The sequence below is a fragment of the Idiotropiscis lumnitzeri genome, chromosome 8 (genome assembly GCF_059441095.1).
Source record: "Idiotropiscis lumnitzeri isolate Australia: NSW breed Sydney's pygmy pipehorse chromosome 8, RoL_Ilum_1.0, whole genome shotgun sequence".
NCBI classification, from domain to species: domain Eukaryota; kingdom Metazoa; phylum Chordata; class Actinopteri; order Syngnathiformes; family Syngnathidae; genus Idiotropiscis; species Idiotropiscis lumnitzeri.
Genome location: NC_142398.1, coordinates 21,450,183 through 21,473,165, shown reverse-complemented (window position 1 = coordinate 21,473,165; position 22,983 = coordinate 21,450,183). Strand labels below are relative to the sequence as shown.

General features: G+C 41.5%; 1 long non-coding RNA gene across 1 annotated transcript in view; it reads right to left on the bottom strand.

The window, feature by feature from the left end:
- Positions 1-1,896: 1,896 nt before the first annotated feature.
- The window catches only part of LOC148332744 (uncharacterized), a 53,676-nt gene continuing 32,589 nt past the window's right edge, over positions 1,897-22,983 (bottom strand). Inside the window, exon 3 of the long non-coding RNA XR_015844584.1 lies at positions 1,897-1,926. This is a non-coding gene — a long non-coding RNA (uncharacterized LOC148332744). The remainder of the gene's footprint in view (positions 1,927-22,983) is intronic.

Here is a 22,983-nt window from a genome sequence, read left to right as displayed (position 1 = left end):
GTCAGGAAAACAGAGCCAATGAGCTGGCGGCTTGGAGGGGAGGGCGAGGGAGGAGGGGAGGAGGGGGGAGGGCGGGGAGGAGGGGGGAGGGCGGGGCGGGGGGGACGGAATACTCGTAGCGGGCAGCTCCGGGGGAATCGCACAAACTCTTAATCATGATAAAAGCTAATGAGGTCCAGGGACATTCAGTACACACTATTCTCTGTAATTGCATATTTTACGCTGACCTCACCACCAAAGTTAAAATGCCAAATGACATATTTTCCTTGAAATAATCGGGTTAGGAAAAGCAACGCCATGTACCATGTTCCGGCACCGGCCTTCCAGTGTGGAGTTTACATGTTCTCCCCGTGCCTGTGTGGCTTTTCTCCGGGTACTCCGGTTTCCTCCCACGCTCCAAAAAATTGCATGGCACGTTGATTGGACAGTTTCAATGATCGATCCTTTGGTATGAGTGTGAGCGTGGATGATCCAATCCTTGTTACACTGCACAATCTAAATGAAAAGCGCTGTACTAGCGACAGCCCATTTAGTCTTGTTATCATTCTAAAATGAAAATCCCGTGAGGGAAAGATGTGGGGTGAGAACTGGCATTCCTATGTAGAGCCCTAATGAAAGCAAGAACTGGTTTGGATTCATGGACATTCCCAAGCTTGGCTCGCTTGATGCAAGACCTTGTGATAGAAACAGCATGCAGCAGGAAATTGAATGCAGCTGCATCCCTGTTGTTTGTTTCGGAGGATTTTCTTCACTCTGCCTTTTTTTTTTTTTTTTTTTTTGCTCCCACGCACTTTAAACGGAGACAAGGTCAAAGCATCAAGTCTATACCCGGGAAACATCACAAACCTCATGTAAAGCGTGTCTGCATTTTCATGGCGTCATCTTCTCCGACTTGAAGAACGTCTTGGCCAGCCACTGCTATGGAAAGGGGGAATTCCGTTGTGGAAGTGGACAGGTGGTTCCTGGAAGTCAGTCAGTGGGTTCTTAGCCTGACGTTCTGGGACAGATTACAGGGATGTAGTTCATTATTTCAATCATTACAGTCTTATGCGAAGTGTGCTGCGCCATTCCTTACAAAACTATTACACGTCGTCTGTTGTTTGATATTAATATGAGATTATATAAGGTAAGATTTATTCGTCCCTCACTGGGAAAATTTTAGTTTAAAAGTTGAAACAAACAAACACAAAGATAATATTGCTACATTTATCTATTAGTCGTCATTTGGTTTACCAAACAGTACCAATAGCAGGGGTCACGTGGTGTCCGCGGGTCCTGATTGGCCGCAAAAGAACCACAAAAACTGTTCCAAAAATAAATCACCAGTGATGGGACATTGTGATTTTGTAGGAATGTTCTATCAGTGAGTCATTCGAAAATGCAAGACAAGTGTGGACTGCTGGCAGGCCAGTTGAGTACTCACACTCTTTTTACGACGGAAGCCATATTGTTGCAATGTGCAAAATGTGGGAATTGTGTTGTCTTGCTGAAATAAGTGGGGAGGTCCCCTAAAAACGATGCTGACAGGATGGCAGCATATGTTGTTCAAAAGCAACCTTTCGGCATCAATGTTGCCTTCACAGATGCGCGAGTTACCCATGACATGGGCACTAATATTGTCATACGATCTTTTTAACTTTCAGACTAGAGTGATTTCCCAAAACAATTTGAAATGTGGACTCGTCAGACCACAGCACACTTTTCCAATTTGCGACAGTCCTTCTCAGATGAGCTGAGATGCCAGAGTCATTTCTGGGTGTTGTTGATATATCCAACATTTCACTTTGATGGTAGATCTTTAACCTGCATTTGGAGAACATTGTTGATGTTAAGTCATCTTTGCATGATGCACAAGGCTTGGAGCAATTCAACCTGGACATTATTTTGGTACTTTTTTTTTTGGTATTTTGTGGCGTCATCTTCCATCTGAAATAGAAAAAAACAATCACATAAAAACTAGCATTAGGTTTGAATTAGCAGAATTCGCTAAAAAAAAAGAAAAAGTCTTAGCTAACTGCCCAGATGTCCTCATCAAGACTCTTAATCAACGACACGTGAAGGGAATGTGGTGATTCTTTTCGAGCACAGAGGAGCACACGGAATAGGCATATTCAGAAAAGTGGCTCGATTAATTTGACGTTGTTTTCCTTTATGCTGACCTGATTTTCTGCTCCAACACAACAAGAGGTCCTCATGAGTGACAACGGAAACCAATCCATGTCAAAATAAAATGCGTGCACACAAACTGTGTGACGTCCGTGCTGCTCCGACCTGCTGAGTTAACAGTTGCCTGCACCTCCTATAAAACTTGCGACACTTTCTACCTCGTGTCAGCCTGAGACAGAGGGCGCCATCAACGCCAAGACAGTCTGCTATCATTTGATTTTTAGTTATGATGCTCATGACCTATTTTGACTTCAACTCGAAATGAGATTTTTTTTGTTGTTCGGCAAAGAGATAGCTGAACGGGAGAAAAACAAGGTCAATACATTCATGAATCAAAATATTCATATCTCGTTTTGACCACAAACTTGCAAAGTGGCAACGAAATAATAAATTCATCCTGTATGTCACGTTATATTCTCAACACATTCTCACCCTCCAAACAATGCAAAATGGTTGCAACTATAGTTAGTAAAGAGCGTACCGGAAATTTTCTCAGATTCTTGTTGTCACATGAGGCAAATTCACAGATGAGTTTGGACCGATGTCAAACTGTCGAGATAAACTTTATTTGCTGCACTTCATCCCTTTGCTCAAATTAAACACAATTCAAGATGTTCATTTTGATGTCAATTGCTTCTTCACACAACCGCACGTTATCGCTTTTGAGATTTTGTCACTCTTTCTCTCTCTCGCTTGCTCTCTCAGGTGAACTCTCAGTTAAAGGGCCGGTACACATTATAAGATTTTATTCTGCTCCAAGTGCAAGTATTTTAATTTTATACTCGCGGCGCTTAGAGATGCACGAAAACACACGTCTGATCTTGCTCAGAACGTCCATTTAAAAAAAAAAAAAAAAGTCTCTTCGTCCGACGGACGGAGGCGGATGAAATAACACGTGTCGTTAATGGAGATTTCCGTGTCATTTTCAATTCATAAGGAGCGCTCAAAATCTTTCTCACGACTGCCTTTCTTCCAAACAAGCAATGGTGCGCTCTCTGTTGGCGCTGTACCTCCACTGCCCGTGAATATGTGAATCGAAAGCAACATTATGTTTTACATTTTTGTCGCCGTGCAGACTGAGCAGTTTCACCTTGCTTGACTGTTCCGAGGGAGACGGAGGAAGGAGGGTGAGGTGACATGGTCGCTACACTGAAATGCTGATAGTGAAATCCAATTAGCTGCTCTCCCACCAATGCAATGTGAACACAAATAAGAGGAGCCAGAACAGGTGGGTGGTCCGTCACTTTCACTGTGCCAACCGTGAGGAGAAGCCTGTGCCTGTGCACCCACACGCCGAGCTGGAGAAGTCTTGGCAAATCCCTTCACTGTGTCACTGAGCGTGTGCGAGCGTGTGTGGAACGAGTCTGATTTTGGTCATTTATGACATGATTACGTGGTGCCAGTCCATTCAAATTGCATCACGGAGAACATATTTGCATCGGCCAGGTACATTTGGCAGAAACCTGGTGAAAAAAGACAGAATGGAAGAGAAAGAATAAATGAAAATATGATCAAAGAGGAACGGCTACTCGGATGTGGCTGGAAATGTGATTTTTTGGGGGGGTTTTTTGGGGTTGGACGAGGGGGCAAATGATCACGTTCACCAGGTGAACATATTGTATATATTCGTGGAAAACGTCTTTTTTTGGCGGGCGAGAATGAGCTCATCCAGATGGAATGAGATTTAAACCAAAGCCAGATCAAAGGAACAAGAGCACAAGAGAAAAGGCGGACAACTCTTGGGAAAAAAAAGAAGAAGAAGAAATTATATATTCATCACAATCAAAACAGGCTTCTCTCGTCCAACACAAGAGACGACAGACGACTACTGTCAGCTCTGCACTGGATTCACGTCAAGGTTCATGTGTGTAGACGCACACGCATAGAATAGATTTACCAAATGACAGTCATCGTTTGAAAGAGCCGATGAGAACAAAAGCCGCAACAACCGCCTCTCGTGATAGGCCCGACAATAAAGATCACCGAAGTCAAGCATAAAGCGTTGAGCCCAACTCGCCAAAGATGTGTTCCTCTGCATCACATGAAGAGAAAACAGACCCCCCCCCGCCTCGTAATGAACCAAATCGTTGTCTTGTTTACCGCTGAGGGGCCTACATTTGCCTGCGGAAGGGAACGACGAGTAGTTGTAGGGGAAGAGGAATGCTCAAGTTATCTATTAGGCTTTGCCTGGCCAGCACATTAGACACACGAGTCTCACATCACTCATTTCATGGCAAGTGTGCTGGAACAGATTAGAGATGGCTGCTACGGAAATAATACGGATAAGAAGCGGCGGTGGATGGGTCCGGGAGTTTGGAGTCTGAAGATGAGCAGCAAAGTGAGCACATTCCTAATCCCCATTTATGCACACCCAGATATTATCCAAAGTTTTATATTTACATACATTTATTGATTTAGTCTGGTGTTGGGCATATTTTTCTATTTTTTCTATCATCAAAGTTCGCAACTAGCAAATAAGTAATTTAATTCCACACACATATATATATATTAATTGCAGAGTTGTTGGGTTCGAATCGAGCCCCAGCCATCCTGTGTGGAGTTTCTCTAATTGTTCCAATATTTCTCCCATATCAGGAAGCCACAAGATTGCAAAAAAATGTATTGCGAACAAAGAACTATCCGTGTAGAGCAATGAACGTGAGAGCGCCAGCTTTAAGGTGAATTTCACTGGACTTCACAGATTCTCAACCGAAAAAAAAAAAAATCACTCTATTTGAATGGAAATTACGTACGGAAGAGGATTAGGACCATGAAGGGGAAAAAAAAAAGGTTGGAAGGATTCTGACTTTATTTTCAGAATTCTGACTTTAAAGTGAGAATTCTGAGAATGAAGTGGGAAATCCCACTTAAAAGTCAGAATCTCTAAGAATAAAGTCAGAATCCTTCAAACCTTTTTTTTCCCTTCATGGCCCTAATCCTCTTCCGTAGTTATGTTTAAGCACCTTAGCGACAAACTTTTCATGTGTTTCAAAATGTTTCAGTTGCATGAGAAAAAGAGCTTTCAGAAAATTTGAATTGACAATTCTTCACAATCCAATCATTTTGTTGCATGCGCATCACTTCAGAATGCAGCCTCAACACAGTTTTTTTTTTTTTTTAAATGCACATCAATGCACAGCAGTGAGCTGTTTCTCATCATGCAGCTCCAAAATGCACATCTGAAACCATTTAAATCAAAAGCAGTCACAGTTTCCACAGCGCATTATAGGCATTCCAGCATGGCCTTTCACTTTGTGCTGCAGCCTTTCTCAGCATGGGTGTGAGGGTAGAAAGCGGGCACATGGCAGCACAAATATTCACCCGTTGTGCATTCCCCCCAGGAACACGAAAGAAGGAAGAAACCAAGAAAAGCAAAGGCGGTGGCATGCTGAATAACCTCCTTGGGCTTAAATCTTTTCTTGCTTCAAATAAGAACTTTTACTCTTCTTTGATAAGTCTTCTGACCAAAGCACACCAAAAAAGAGAACGGAATGACAGGAAGAAGACAAATCATACTCTGTGGTTCGTACTTGAACGAGTAGACAAAGAGAAAGATCGCACTTTAAAAAAAAAAATAAACTTGGAAACTTGGCCCGTATAAAACTCTCCTCTAACACATAAATTGAAATCAGGGTTATAATATTTTGGGATATTTCAGTATAATTATTTGTCATTTTGCGTCAATTTTGTTTTATGTGGTTAGTTTTAATTAGTTTTCATAACAGGTGTGTTTGTTTTATTAGTTTCACGACTGGTAAGCACGATGGCCTCACAGTGCAGAGGTCGTGGGTTCGATTCCGGCTCCGACTTTGCTGTGTGGAGTTTGCATGTTCTACCCGTGCCTGCGTGGGTTTCCTACGGGTACGCCGGTTTTCTCATAAATTCCAAAAAAATGCATGTCTCTGTGTGCCCTGCGATTGGCTGGCAAACAGTTCAGGGTGTACCCCGCCCCCAAAATTATATATACATATATATATATGAATTCTATACACGTGGTAATTGGGCCGATTAAAGGAACAAACGAAAAGCCACTTATAAATGCATGCAAATGATAAATAAATCCAAATGCTAAATGCATTTGGAATATCCTAACACCAAATAATGAGATGTGTGTGTAAAGCAGACATGCTTTATCCAAAATGTTCCAATCTGCTCAGACTCATTTCTGGCTCTGTTACTTGCTTTTTTTCTTTCTCTTGTTTGTTCGATTGTTTGTTTGTTTTCAGTCATTTACACATGAAGAGGTTCTATTGGTATGAAGTCACACTAGACTAGTGTTAAATTTGCACGGGCACACGTACACTGACAAACGCACATACAAAACTCCCTCGCTTCCACCTGCTGACAGTGTGGAGACGAGATAAGGCGGCATCAAATGTGCAACGCGGTATTGATTTCCATGCCAACCAATCTCACCCAATCAAAAAAGGTCACACTGTGTAGAAATCAAAAGAAAGCCTCTTTGTTTTGGAATTGCATCCTGGGTAGCCTTAGGCTCGCAGACTTAGTTTGAAGCAGAATGTTTTTTCATCTGTGGCTAACCACCTTTCGTAACAGACAAAATTGGAAAAAATATATCCTTATATGACCAATGTAATGGCGCAAATACGGCTGTGAGGAATGACAACTTTTGTCTCGCTTTTGAGTCTAGGATGTCGGACTCATGCGCAAAATAAGAGAAGTACATTTGTTCGTTATCTACCGGCGTGAGAGAGAATCTTATTTTGATGGCTCCAGGTCATGTTTTCCAAACTCAATCTGCAGCTCCGTGAAAGACATTGTTTCAAATCTTTGGTTTGGCTTGAGGATTTCAGAGCCAACAAATGTTTTGATGGTCAAGTTGTCATAGTTAATGAGTTGGAGTTGTTGAGTTCAAATTCTGGGTCAGCCGTGGCTTGCATTCGCGAACGAATCTCATCCACCTCATCTATTTTTCAGTTGCCACAACCTGAACACAAAGACAAACAAGAGCGTTCAATAAACCTCCCATGCATGTCTTTGGAATATGGGAGAACACCGGAGTACCCGGAGAAAAGCCACGCAGGCACGGGGAGAACATGCAAAGTCCACACAGCAAAGTCGGTGCCGGAATCGAACCCACGACCTCTGTACGGTGAGGCCATCGTGCTAACCAGATGTCCATCGTGCCGCCCATTTGAGGGATAAGATACTCGAAAATAATTTTGATCTTGCATCGGTTCTCTGTTTAGCTATGAAGAGAATGAAGGATGATCAAATTCTCGTGTCGGTTTGCCTTTGTTTTGAATCTTCAAAGGGAAGACTCACAAAGATGTGTCGGATAGCAAACATTCCAACGAGCGTCGTAAAACTTTGAGGGTCTCTCCTTTGGTCGGAATCAGAGCATTGTCAGGAGAGGAAGTTAATTGTATTCCGATTTGACCATCTGGCTCTGAAAAAAAACACATGGAGGGGTCACTGGGGGGATCGAAAGACAAAGGTGTTTTTTTTTTTTACATTCAGTTAAGGATTTTGTCCGATTGTTGTCTCGAGTACAGTCGGCACGGTATACCGCGATGTTTAACATTGTTTCGCAACCATTCTTTTTGTTGCAAAGATCACGAACACAAGAATGTTCTCCGTCACTAAAATATGGATGTATTGCTTCACCAAATCCTCTTCAAGTTGTTTGACAGCCCTTGCAAACATGGCATCATCTGGCATTTCAAGCTCTTCCTGTCACACGCTCCGCGACCTGCTGTTTGATCTCGCCGTCTTCCTGATGCTCCATAACCTTCCCTCCAGGAATCCAGTAGCTGGCCTGGTGGTTTCATCCTTTCTTGCCAAGAAATTAATATCTTTGATGACTAGAGATGAAAAGTTTAGATTTTTACAGATTGGGTGAGAACACGATTCGGCGTATTGGTGCATCTGGCTGTTCTGAGAGAAGTAGACAAGTACCTTGGTCCACTTGTGTTCCATGTTTTTGTCACCCCGAGAAACCATGGGAGATATTTAATTGAAAGTTCATTACTTATCAACGCATAAACAAACAACTTGAAGAACAAATCCATGCCCATGAAAAGCCTCTTTGGTGGAGGTAATTACTAATGCATACATTCGGCAGCATTAGAGACTCTATTTGTCGCCTCTGATGTGTGCTTTTAATGGTTTTAAGCAATTATATAATTCCAAGACAATTTCATTCATTGCTGGGATGATATATTATTTAGATGAATGCATGTATACAACGCACATTGAAATGTAAATTTCCCCTGGGCCGTCATTAATGAATCCATTCGGGAATTTTCATTTTTTTGAAAATCCTTCTATTTTACCCTGAGGTGCAATTATTTTTCATAGGTTGATGGAAGGAAAAGCACGATTCGAACATTAACTGTAAACTAACTACCGTAAATGTATAATGGTGGGATATATTGTAAATAATTCAATGGTTGGTGGTTAATTTCAAAACCAGGTCTCCAGTGGGGGCTTAAGTGACCTCATCCACCTTTTAATACCACCACTATCACAAAATAATATACAAAACGTAATATAATGATACAAGCGGGAATACGGAGAGACGTTTTAGGATGAATATCATTATTACTAAATCAAGAAACGGTTAAACCTTTATCTTCCAACATAGACCTGACACAACTCCGGACCTCCACACGACAATATAGAAGTTCACGGTCACTATTTATCCGATAAAATGACAAAACCATAAATGTTTCAACAGACCTGTCAAGTAACAAAGTAAAAATACTTTGTTACCTTATTCACCGTATTTTTCTGACTATAAGGTGGAGTCTCAATGAACAGGTCGATTTCTGGGAATTTCCAAATTCAGGACGCACGACTTATAAGGCGCGTAAGGGAAATAAACCACGACAGCAAATAAATTAAAACTTCAGTCCACTTCCATACATAGGGCGCACCAATTATGAGACTAACTGTCGATATTTGAGAAAATGAAAGGAATTTCAGTACGCCTTGTATTCCGAAAAATACGGTAAGTGAATTTGCAACCCTAATGAGGCCAAGGATCACAGAAACTGGATGGGTGGATTGTATATGTGCAATTTAGTTCATGATTGATTTATTTTGAAAGGAATTACTAAACATACTTTTTTTTTCAAATCTAAGATTTTATGCTAATTATATAAAACATCCACCATCTTGAATTTGCACATTTTATGAATTGGGATAGGAATAAATTGTATTAATACTGTATACTTTTTTTGACGAGTGTCCTTTGTCTACTTTGTTTCCCTTGCGCTTCATCAGCCATGTGACACACATCATTGGTACTCATGCGTACTTTATTCCCCTCCCAGACTTGAATTCACAGCCACACAAGACGAGACGAGTCTGCGGCGTAGAGCAGCCAGCCAGAGGAAAGCCGAATGAAGAGCAAGGCAAACACAAAATAAACAGATTTCAAAGCACTTTAAAATCAAGACATTAAACGTCCCAATTGACGAAACGACATGCTGCGACTCGCACTAATTGACACACAATGACAACCTCAAACTTATCAGAAGAAGAGAGCGAGACTGCCTGACCAGGATGGATGATAAGAACCGGTGGGGGGGTGGAGATATGAAAGACGGATCAGCTTGGGCTCACAATAATAATGCAGTGACAGATGATCTTTATTTTGGCTGACAGACGGCGCTTTTATCAAATTGTATGCCTTGAACTGCATCTTGATTGTTTATATAATAAGACGGTCTGCTCTTAAGCGCTGGTCCTCATTTGATGCATCCACAAAATGTGTTTCTGCTGACTGATCGACGACACTACGATTTTAGTACAAAATACAGGGTTATTAAAGTTATTATTCTTTTTTTTTTTTTTTTCATATCATTTTGACTCTCGATTTGTTTTTTGGGGCGTGGAAAATGCATATTTTTCATATTAGTTCTAGAGTTGTTTTTTTTTGTTGTTTGTTAAGAATACAGTCTTTGTCCGGTGCAAAATTAAAAAAAAAAATGACACGTGCAAAAAAACTCAAAAGGTCTAATTTCGAAAATGTGTTAGCTTAAAATCTACGAGTGACCATCACATTTTGAATAACAGCCCATAGAACTTGAGGTGCGAGAAGTGCAGTGAATTTTATGACCTCATTTGGAACGCACTTTTACACCTCACTGAGGCTCGTATTTTTGTCGAAGTCAGTCCTTCTCAAATAGTGGGGCGGGCACTTCTCGGGTGTGAAGGGGGTTGTTTGTGGTGCAATGCCAGTGCCATGTGTCGTGGGGAATTTTTTTTTTCATCACATGAGATAGCTGATGATAGACAAATTATACTAGCAAGAGCCGAGGCTGAGATTTTGGGTGACCCAAAATGATTTGTTCATCCTTGGGGGGGTTGGGGTTATGTGACAGAAAATATTTGAGAGGTCCACTAAGTTCACTTAGATGGACTTTGGCTACTTTCACACTGCAGGAAAGGATGCCCAATTTGGATGTTTTTTTGTTAAATCTGACCTTGTTATGTACTCATTGAGCCTACAAAAACACATGCGACTTCAAATGTCAATGCATCAACTCTGTGATGTGACGCACATGCACAAAAAAGCACACCGTTGAGTGATGAGCACCCCAAAAAAAAAAGGTCACGTTGCAGAATGTTTACGGAAGTCGCATGTAGGGGCTCATCTCATATCGCAAGAGCAGTGAGTCAGGAGGAGGTAGAAATATTTTGGAGGGATATGAGACAATGGTCCTCAATCTCCTCATTTAATGGAGACGTCTCCCAAAGATGATGTCACGTCATTGCCACGTGTAAGAAATGACCCGCCCAATGTCAATATATTAATTGTATCCATAAGCCGTAGCTATGATGTCTGTATGTTATGTTGACCTTGTGACATTTTTTGTTACGTGATGAAATGTTCGCTCTTGGCCCAAGTTTGACCATCGAATTAGAGTTTGCTTTTCTTTTCACCTTCCTTTGAGCCGTGAGTCCTCCATGTAGGACCTGCCGCCTTTCACTTTCTCATGTTTGCTTTGAGCATATCTGGCATAGCTGTGGTCTTGTTAATGCCTCCCCAAACTCAGCACATCTGGAAAACCTTCTTCACACCTTTTGATCTGACACCGGCTGTAATGTATTATGAAATGCTTACACAAAATCGAGAAGGATGTCGCAAAATGGTATTGTGCAGCATAGTGTGCAAGTGGGTTGGGGGTTTGCCTCACATTCAAATTTCGACCCTGTTGTGGAGTTTGTATGTTCTCCCCATGTTACCGTGGCAACCCACATCCGATTTTTAGGTGAATTGAAAATTAAATTGCTCATTGGTGTGACGTCAAGTGCGAATAGAGGGCGACCGATCCAGGGCGTACTCTGCTCTCGCCAAAAATAGCCGGAATAGGCTAATACAGTTCACCCATGAATCGACGAGGATTCTCTTGAGCAAAGAATTTAATATAGTAATAACTAGAATTTCGTTTTTTTGTTTTTGAGAGTCCAATCCATGGGCGCCTTCTTCAATGATAGCTCATTGTGAAGAAAACTAAGGAGAACTGAAGATGATATAATCAGTGCTCTCTTAGAAGTCTGACTGAAATGATGAAGCAGCGGGAAAAATCTGTCACTTTTGATGTCAAAACACACGCTGGCTTCGCCTTATCTGATTTATTATCCAACTGAAATGAAGCAGATCAAACAAGATGTCTGTTTTGTTTTTTTTTAATACACACTCCCACTCTACTTTGTTGTACAAGCGGACCTCTTACATCTGTTCAATCAAACTAATTGCTGCATTTTGAAGAATACAGTCGATGGGGGACCGAGGCCTCGGTTCCCAACAGCATCACCTATGCACGTTACAAGAACAATGCGGACTTTTCCCCTCTCTGTGTGTGTGTCTTCAGAAACAGAACAACATGGAGTTTTCACTGCCGATTGGCTATCACTGAGAAAGCAAACAAATATATGATGCTGTGGGCGGGCCAATGACGGACCGAACTCACAGCAGACAGAGAGGCAGAGACGGAATAATCCAAAATTTGATTGATCGTCTATTGGCCGTCGGATTGATAAAAAAGGCAGATCCCGAGATTCAACAAAAGACCAAATTTCACCCCCTATCTATCTATCTATCACTGATAAAAAAATACAATCATCATAAACTGAAAATAAGAAGCCCACTATATTTTTTATTCACTTCACATCATAAGGTTGCCTCGTAAACATTCCGTCAACATTTGGAAAAAAAAAAAACTTGAGTGATTGTCACCAAAATTTAGGTGAAGCTAACAATTGCGGTCATGCTTTCCGGTTTTAGGACGTAGCAGCTTTGATGAAAACTCTTGGAGACCCGCAATGTCAAGTTTGCCGTCTCAGCACCCTAAGCTCCGCCCCCAGTGTCTGCGTGCGAGTGTCATACAGGTTTGGCTGTTGGAGACGCGAAAGCAGCTGCACCTGATCAACCTGATTACATCTGTCGGCCTTCAAGCAGCTCTGGGACTCTTTGGAATTTTCCCGTTTGGTTGCTCAACTTTTATCTTGACTTGTCCGTCTCCTGCCTGCTCCCGGTTACACGGAAAACTTTCGATCCGACACAGTGAGCCACCACGTTTGTGACAATAAATGTACCATCATCATGGCGATCACAATGTGCTGCTTGTCGTCTTGTCTGCATTTGGGTCATCGGCACTTATGCTCCGTAACTGACTTTATTTTTTCTTAATTTGCATTGGAGTAATCCAAAAGTAATCAAGTTACATTACTTCAAACATTTTTTTTAAAAAGTAACCCTCCCAATCCTGGTATTCAATTTACCGTAGTTCAGGAAATAAAAAATACTTACTTTGGTTTTTAGATGACTTTATATATTTATTTCCCGCCTCTTTTTCCAATTGTTGAAAAGGGATTAGTAGAAACGTCAGTCAAGACTTTGGACGTTAATCTTAAATCATTTTTTTGTCCTTGGCAGTTTTATAACCTTTTAACGGAATCTTGGTTAGCGTTAAAATACGCAACTTCTAGATACTAAAAATCCTTTTAAATTCAATTAAATTGAAATTGCCATGACAGCAGATTATAGCCGAAAAATCTAATCATGAGAGAACCTTTTTTGTTCCTTAATTTAACATAATTCAAATGAAGTTATATAACGTGGTTACAGATTTTTTTGCCCTTTTAATGATGGAAGTTCAGTAAAAAGAGCAATGTTTGTGCCTCAACATTTTTACGTCTTTACAACTTTAACATACAAACAACAACATTGTGAAACGAATGCCCATTCACAAATACCGTGAATACCGTAACTGTGAACGTTTGCGAACCAAAAGACAACCATTTTAACTCAGTCACACGAAAGGATCATTTCAAGTCTTTGTTGGACACGATAGCTTTTGAAAGTAAAACATTATAGCCGAATCATCCACGAGACGCTTATTATGACCCATTTCAAATAGTTGCGTCATTCGCTGTTTAAACGCTAAACCATCATTTTTTTTTCCAACTTTGAGACCCTTTCTCTATGTATAAACGGAGGACCCCCCCCCCAAAAAAATAAAAAAACCGTTCTCATCAGTTTTTGGTTGAAACAGTCTTGCGTAAACTGCTCCTATGTCGTCCGGCCTTCAAGTGTGTCCGAGAATCTGACCCGTACACTCTCAACTCTCAAGTATCTTCCCACTCGTCTATTGACTCAGTAGACCCTCTGCTCCCAGCCAAGTCCACCGAGGGGGGGGACGACCCGGGATTCGCCCCCTGCACTTCAAAGACTCCTTATGGAGGATGTTAATATTTGCTCAGGTGCATCTTGTGGGTCTCCCTCTAGGAGCAGAGGCTGCTGTCGCTTACAAATATGTCAGAGGCCAATAGGACATCTGGCCATGCTGTCCCTGTCCGAATGCGCGTGTGTGTGTGTGTGAGAGAGAAAGAGCGTGACGGAGACAAAGAAAACAATTTAGGAAGGGAAGGGAAGGGGAATGACCGTATTTGCGGTGGCAAAACACATTCACAGACGGGCTTCACGTATGCTCACGTCTCTAGACTGCATTTGAACCTCTTCACCTCGTTTTTATGTGGCCGTCTGACCTTGGTCAGTGGGTGGGGAGGCCAAGCACAGGACAGCTGGGGACAACAGGATCCCTATCCTCAACAAATCGCCCCCTGACTCCTGACTTTTCTATCCCATGACCCCTTGTATCGCTTTTGAACTTCTGCGGCCTGACTTTGAGGCAAGAGATCCCTCCCAAGATTAAACAATTGGTAACAACACAGCAGTAAAAATAGATACAACTTTCCAAAATATTTTTTTTTTATAGCCGAAGACCAGCATCTCTGATTCTGACTCCATTTTGGTATCACTGATTACAAAGTTGTATAGAAATGGTTCCATATTTTGAAGAGTATATTTCATATTTTCTAGTTCCTTGGATTTGTTTGACTTGGCTCAATGTGACTGGCTTGTTTACGCAGAGCTCTCCAAATGAGATTTTACACTCAGCAGCCAACGCAGATAGACGTATACGGAAGGCGAACATCTTGGGTGTGACCATTTGCACAGTATCATTACACGTTAAAAAGTAAAATCAACTCTAGAGAGTGTGCGTTTCACCTTGACTGAAGACAAAAGTGAAGTCAGCAAGACCCCCAAACAGAAACTATGAGCGGCTGAAGTCAAGTCATGGCACGGCAACTCCAGGGAGCAAAGTCTGACTTCCGTCATCATGTCCCGTCTTTTTGGCTGCTCATAAATTTCATCCAATATTAATTATGATCGTATTTGGCCAATGAATTTTGAGCCCAGAAAAATGGGGGGGCCACTTTACATTATACAAAGAAATTATATAAAGAAATGATAAGGATGATTTTCATCATCATCATCAACAATGTTACCTCAAAGAAATATCTTATCAAACATCTCACCAATAGCACCTGCAAAAAATCAATTCATACTGTTATTATCAATGTGGAAATTCTGAAAAAAAAATCATCTGCAATTACGTTGTCTATCTATCTAAACCGGACCTCAGTCCAAGGACGTGCGCAGAAGGAAATGTCATTCTCTGATGCCATTTTTTTGTGCTCCCTGTGAATGATGATAACATTGGCAAACAAAATCAAACCAGGAGTGTTAAATATTGAGCTGTTCTTATCAGTAATCCCCAGCAGTTAGACTAACTCGCCGTCTTTATTGCTTGTGGAAATCATTTATTTTAATAATAAGAATGAAAGAGGAAAGATTCAGACAAGTAATAAAAAAATAAAAAAAACTTAATTTCCATACTAAATCCTCTTTCAATCTTGTCATTCATGCAGATAAGACTGGGCGAATCAATTTTGGCTCTTAAAAAGTTTGGTCATCTTCCTTATCTGCCCGAAAAGGTCAACTAACTAATGTGCGCTGTGCACCTTGACCCACACGCACAAACCGTGGTTATTATAAATGGAAAGCTCACCTCATACCTGCAAATCAATGAAATGGAGCAGACAAAAGTGTGAAACATGAGGACCTTGTTGACACTTTATAAATGTATCAAATGGAAACGAATGTTGCTGAATCAATCCTTAATATTAAAGTAGGCAGCAAAGGAAATGCAAACTATTCATTATTGTCATCGTAGTCACAGAGAAGAAAAAAAAAATCCCTCACTGATATATAACGTGAAAAAAAAAACACTCCTTGTCAAATATTCATTACATCCCCCTTTTCCTCCTTGCTGAATTCAGGCTTCCAGAGCAATAAATACATTAGTGGATTAAAGGAAAATCCAACAGTCTCCCGGGGGAAGTATGTAAAGCTTGGCCATCTTCATGTGTTTGTACTTGAGAAAAAATCAATTAAAATGTACAGCTGTCACATTTCATATTCATGTAATATTCTTTTTTACATCTTCGACGGAAACTGTTAGCTGTGTTACTACTTTAGGAATGGGGGAGGAGAGCGATGCCTTCTCGCCAGCAGCATTTTCAAATCTGACACGGGTCACTAAAGTTGGGATCACTTTACTCGGGCAAGTATTTCATAAAACATCTCTGACAAACAGACAAAAAAAACACAATTTGAGCACACTTAACATCCACTGAGAACATTATAGTTCAAATCACCCATTGATTTATTTGTGTTGGGGGCGGGGCTAGGAGTTTGATTCTGTCTTGAAGTTAGTTAATTACAACATAATTTATGACATGACACAAACCGCCGCCGTTTGTAGCAACTTCTGGCTAGCAGCTAGCTGTTAGCATTAGCAGCGATTGTCAGCCCCCGTCAGCCCCCCCCCCCGTTTGCATGGTCTACTTAATGTCAAAATCAAAAGATTGAAGATTTGCGATGAAGCCGCCTCACTTTCATTTTGTCGAGAGGAGCCACAGGCCGATCTACACAGTCGCAACGGAAGTGAGTCAAGGCTATCTGAGATCACTCTGCCTTGCTCACAAATTCACAGGTGCGTGTTTCATTTTCGGTCAAGCAAGAATGTTCAAAAGGGCTTTTAAAAAACGTTACCTGTCGTACGCATTGGCAAAGTCCGACTTCTACGAGCAGCCAAGTAACACACTCACACTTCATGTTTCACCTCTTCCACCTTTTATCACGATTCAGTGCAATATTTTTCAGATATCAGTTCGAGGGAAACTTGAGGAGACTTACAGGCGGGGATCAGTCAAAGGAAATTACTCATACTCTGTTGGAGGGGTGAAAAGTATAGATGAGCAGATGTTTCAATCGAAGCATATATTCGTGTGAAGCACCGTTTCTGGATGTGTGCGATGTGACGCAGTACGTTATAGATTCCAGATGGAACCTTCTTCCTGAGTTCCTTCAGGCAGAAAGCATCAGAGGAAGTGCTGTTTATCGAACCTTGAAGATTACAGTGACTAAAAGACGGCGGCGCTCAAGGTGAGCTAACACCTGGGCTACGTCTTATTGTTGTCTCCGCCTTTGCGTAAAATAGCCGCGCGACTTCCGGAATGGCAAAACTAAAATGACTTTAACAACATGGGAATGTCAGTTGTTGCAGCTTAGAATGGAAGACATTTCGGTCCAGTTTCTTGCTAACGTAACAGAGTAGGACGAACTACTATCCGAACTCTGTCGCTTCAGACGTGGGGCAAAAAACAATCTGAAAAGCTACGCGGTGTACTTATACAGTAAGAAAGTCGTTTGCATTTTATTAAAAGAAGTTGGTCACGGTCTTTTTTCGCTTCAAGCACGTGTAGGACCTCGCCAAAACTCCTCCCTGCACCTGCATGGTAACCACATGCCCGGGACGCTTCATGTCAAGAAGCTTCACGTTTCTCCACGTCATAAATCGGCAATCAATCTTTCAAGTTCATGTGAACATCTTTACTCATGTCAACTTAGAATGATCGGCTCCAAAATCTTCCTCGCAATAGGCGCTAACTGCAGCTTACGGTACTGGCCATAAGATGCAAAATATTGATGCAATTCTTCTAATCATTTCAGAAGTTGACAAATACATAAGTGTCGTGTTGTGCACACCCGCTATGGATATGTATACGTTCATCTCCGTCTTCTGTGGAAGCAGCGTCTAATGTTTAGATTTTACACCCCGAGAGAGAGAGAGAGAGAGAGAGAGAGAGAGCGAGCATTTTCAACAGAGGCTCGACTTCTTTGGATGCATCACAGAAGACCTTCACAAGTAAGTTTTCAGATTTCAATGTAGAAAACCGTAAAGGTAAGAAACTCTTTTTTTTCTTTTCGTCAATAGGTACAAAAGGGTACACAAGATTGTCTGAAATCTCAGAGCAAGTAACATGTTGGCGACATGGCTGCAGGAAAAAACAAAAAAATGAAAGCAGACAATGACCTGCGAAAAGCATCACTCTGACAATTCGTTCTGGCTCTTTGCCACACATTTCTTGCTTCTTCTCACTTTTATTTATTTCTGTTCTGGCAGTAGAACATAGACGTTTTTGTAGGCTAGAGATACTGAGGGTTACTGTATACACACACGCACACACGCACACACAATAAGCCAAGCTTTATCTGGTTTGTTAAAAGCACATCACAGACACAAGGGGAAGAACTTGGATGTTTCGAAAAGCACTGCTTTACAGAGATAGCTGGAAAGGTACAAGCAGGAAAAAAATATGTCTTTTCACCTCAAAGAAAGTGTTCACGAAAGTTCCCAAGGAGGTTTTGGAAACATGGTCGTAAGCGGTATTAAAATCAAGGTCCTTATAACAGAGAGCAACACGATGAGTCCCATAACCCAAAGTATCTACCCAAAAAATTCAAAGTTCAGTCAACAAGTTTTGGAAAAATATTCCTAAAGAAGTCACATTTAGAAATGGATGATCTCAGGCGTCTATTTTGTCACATCTGTCGAATGAAATCGACTTCACCGTTGCTCGGGGCTCAGCTGCTGACCAATCATGGCTCAGCTTCGGAGGACAAATGTGATGTTTGGTCGTTACCTTCTACCTCTCGTCCATCGAGAGCCTGCTGACTTACTGCGTCTCTACCTGGTACGGCGGCTGCACTGAGGCAGATGGAGTGAGGCTCCAAAGGACAGTCAAAACAGCGCTGAGGATTATTGGCTGCCCTCTCCCCTCTCTGTCGGACATCTGCACCACCCGATGCCTCAGCAAAGCTCTCGATATCATCAAGGACGAGCTCACACCTCTTCGACCTGTTGCCCTCTGGCAGGCGCTGAAAAACAGTTTCTTCTCGAGACCCATCTCCATGCTGAACTCTCGCACAAAACCACCCTTACCTTGTACAACTGCAACGTTATGTGTTTTATTTATTTAATATCATATTTATTTTCTATTTAATTATTTTATCTTTAATTAATTTAATTGCTATATATAAATTATTGATCTATTGAACTGGAGAGGAGAGTTCTCCAATCTTGTTGCACACTGAGTTCAATAGAGGGCATTCTGGTTCTGATTCTGATTCTAAAGCATATTCCAAAGAATTGTTGGTGGTTGACTTCCCCTTGGACAAAAATTGAACTAAAAATCTTAACGACTTCCCAAAGCTGCCAAGGTAAACTTAAAGGCATAACATTGCCATCCAGGAAACGTACCTTCATATTTAACTTATCACAAATATTCCCACACTCTCACGTTCACTCGAGAGCACGCGTAGGCGCACTTGTGTGCACTCACACATCCAACAGCAATTACAGGGGTATTTAGAAAATTGGGCCCTCTTTGTTGCCGCTTTCTTTTAATAGCATCACTCAAAGACAGTAAAGCTGAGAAAGGTTGACTTTCTCTCTCATTTTCCCGTCTCTATTACTCTCAGTGTCCTGTCCTTGACAAAGACAAGGACAGGCTCAGACAGCCTGGGAACGGCCAACTACTAAAAGATCCGAGCAACGCAACTTCAAAGGCCAGCCCTTTTGCACAGCAGCTTAAACACACCCACACACACACACAAACAGCGGCTTACATATTTGGGCTTACTTCCTCTGAAGTTCATCACGAGTGGCAGAACTATTAATCTCTTTGACGGCACGGCATTTGCGTCAACTATAAAAGGGGAGAGATCAATGCTTGAATAGTTAACCAAGTTCCAAATAAAATAAATACATTTCTTTTATGTGTTATCAAATGTTGCGGACACGAAGATGATGTTTTAACATTTTGAACGCAAAACGACGTTTTTCACGACGAAGAAAACAGCATGAATGGATGGATTAGTGGACATCTCCCCCTTCCTCTGATCTTTCACAGCAGTCTCATGAGAAGAACGCCTCCCTCCACCGTCATCTGGTAGACTTAATCTTAAGTGGCAATATTAGAAGCCTGAGCTGGTGCCAAAACAAATGTGCCTCGCGCACTCAACTGGCTGTTCCCAAAGGAGAAGAAAGTACAGAACCAGAACTCACATGACTTGAGGAGAGTGCAAAAGAGTGAGACAAAAACCGGGCCGAATAACGTGAGAACCGAGGAGGAGAGTATCACGTGTGGGAGGGACAAATGATGGATGGAAGATGTGTGAAGACCTTCGCGCGCGACGAAAGCATTCGAGAAATCATTTTGAGTTATCGGAGCGAGACTCGGAGCAATATGCGATCAGTACGGCATTAGCAAGACGGCGTATGTCACTATGTAATAGTGCAGTAATAATCGGATAGTTTTGTAAAATGATCCTCGCAGGTTGCTTCTCTACAATATTAAAGTTTAATAGATTGAGGGATGTCAATATTTGACATTTCAGTCGGTTTGTGAAGTCCCGTTGAGACTTTTGTGTGAGTATAAGTGTTTTATACTAAAATAACTTGGCTTCTTGACTTGACTAGGCCAGCATCCATCATGTGTAAATAAATAGTAGGCCAAAGAATATTAGAGGTCATGTTTATGTATGAGTGATAAATTGATCTAAATTGTTGCTTTTGGCAGCGGAATTGGTAGCTGCGGTTCAATGCGAGCGGCTCTTTTTTATCAATCATCCAAACATGTGGACAGCTGCTACATTCAGAAAAGAAAGGAAAACGTAATCAAGATTAAATGCCGATTTTTTTTTTTTTTTTGCTTTGTGACACTAAGCAGAGTGTCATTAATCCATCGAAGGAAATTAAGTAGATCAAACCCGACAAAATGTGTTGATAATATACAGAGGGGGAAAGAGTTTCAAGTTGTACTCTTGTGTTGAATTTCATGATAGAAATCAGACGGCTTCACAACATTAAAGACCAATTTTCTGATGCGCTATCAAAGACAAATTGCCATCCTGATTAAGTTGGGCCATACATTGTCTTTTGTTTGATTTGTGAAAAGAAACATTTTCCGGAGCGCTCACTGGCATGCAGGTCAGTGTCAGGGAATACAAAGTCGGAGCCAGACTCCGACTTGCCATCTGGCTTTTCTGGCACACAAATGAAGACTCAATCTACTTTACAAGTGACACTGATGATCAATTGTGAAATAGTTCAGAAAGACCAAGAGCGTCCAATAATACTTGTGCCCACCTTCTGCCAAAGTGAGAAACAAACGCTTTCCTTCCAAATCTGATCCACGAAATTCTCATCCGTACTTAACATAAAATATACGTTGATCCCATTCTGCTCAAATTACCAAAGGTTATTTGATCACCGACATGACCGACAACGACCAAGACGTGTGGGACCACCGATTCGGTGCTGCCAGATATTTGACACAAACGTGACGGGCATTTTCAAACGTCACTTTCCTTTTAATGCAGTTGGTGTGTCCAGCCAGTTTCTCTCGGGAGACGCCAGCTTGACACCGTGGCCTGATTTGGGAGCGGCAAGCAAACTATTCCAGGGCCGAGTTCCAGTCCGAGCAGAATCTCCTCACAGAGATACGTTATGAATGGCTTTCAGGTCAAGCCGGTAGATGTGCGTGACATCGAAAAGCTCCGCTGAGCTCTCCTTATCTTATTTATCACTATCCCATTGTCAAACGCAAGAACGTCCTTCTGTATTTCGTCCGAATCTCGGGCGTATCCTGTGCAATGCCGTGTGGGCGATAGCAAAGCCTCACGTCCGCAGACGATTAGGAAGTGAGATTAAAGCCTGCCGGGAGAAAGCGGGCCATGGTGGAAGTGTGGGTACGCGGGGTGATGGAATGAATAAAAGACAAGTTCAAACCAAATCAGAGTTCCCCGGTCAAGATACAAGAAACCGTGTCAGGTTTGCCTTGGTGATGACGATTCGAGAGTCATGTGGGTGCTTTCAACGGTCAAACCTCAAATGAGATTTGGAATCAGACACCGTATAATTTTAAATCGATGATAGAAAAATGACCTGCATCTTAATGGTAAAGACACAATAATTACTGTATTTTCCGGACTTTTGAACCATGCGGCTAATATAAAGGGGCGGCTTTTCTGTGGATTTTTTCTTTCACCAGTAGGGGCGCTCTATAGTTACGAAAATATGCTAAATAAATCTCGATTTTCTTTTCTGTTGGGTCTCTTATGTTTTAATTATTTTTTTTTGTACCTTGATGTGCATTCACAGAACAAAATTGTTCTGTACACGCAGTAAACTCATTTTTTTAACATAGAAAACTGCGGCTTACAGCCTGGTGCGGATTTTATATCTTTTTTTGGGGTTTTTTTTCAAAAAGAGTGGCTGCAGTTGATACACAGGTGCACCTTGTAGCCCAGAAAACACGGTTTGTATTGTCAAAGTTTCAACCAAGACCTATTCAAAGAGGCTGAAAGTTTGTTATCCGTATTCCAATAGTTCCAATGTCCCATCTAAGGCCAATCACAGATCAGATATCAGTCTTTTCTTTTCATTTTGTGAGATGGTAATTGGCATTTCCTAATGTAACACATGACCTGCCCACTCTGATTGACATCATACCCTGTACCCCAAGAAAATTAAAAACCTTCATCTCCACACATTGTACAACAAGATATTTAATGTGCTATACTGATGGATTCCTATTAGAATATACAGTGGAGGATGTGGCTGATTAAACACATATATAGCATCCATTTTTGTTTTCATTTCCTCTGACACTTTCCTGTATGGTTCTACCATCTAGTGGCGACCACAGAAAAGTATTGGCTGTCTTCAATTTCAACCACTTTCATTTGGCGTCTCCAACACAGAACATGAAAAAAAAGTACTCATGTTGCTTCTATGGTAACGTAAATAACTGGAAGCCAATCATTTGAAGTTGGTCCATACTGCACTAATGAAGCTAATAAGGCTAATGACAGAGGATCCTCTGTACTCCTTTCATGTCAGCCATGAAACAAAAACATCTCCCCTCCTTAGGACGGCATTGAAAGATGAATTTTGGCTTCTCGGGGTCTATCTGTTGGCTTTGAAAAAAATGGAAAGGTTTTTATCACGAGAGGAAGCTTGTGGAGCCGGCCAAACAAAGCGGGGAAGGGGTTGTTTGGAGTCAGAAACACAATTCAAATGCTGCCCG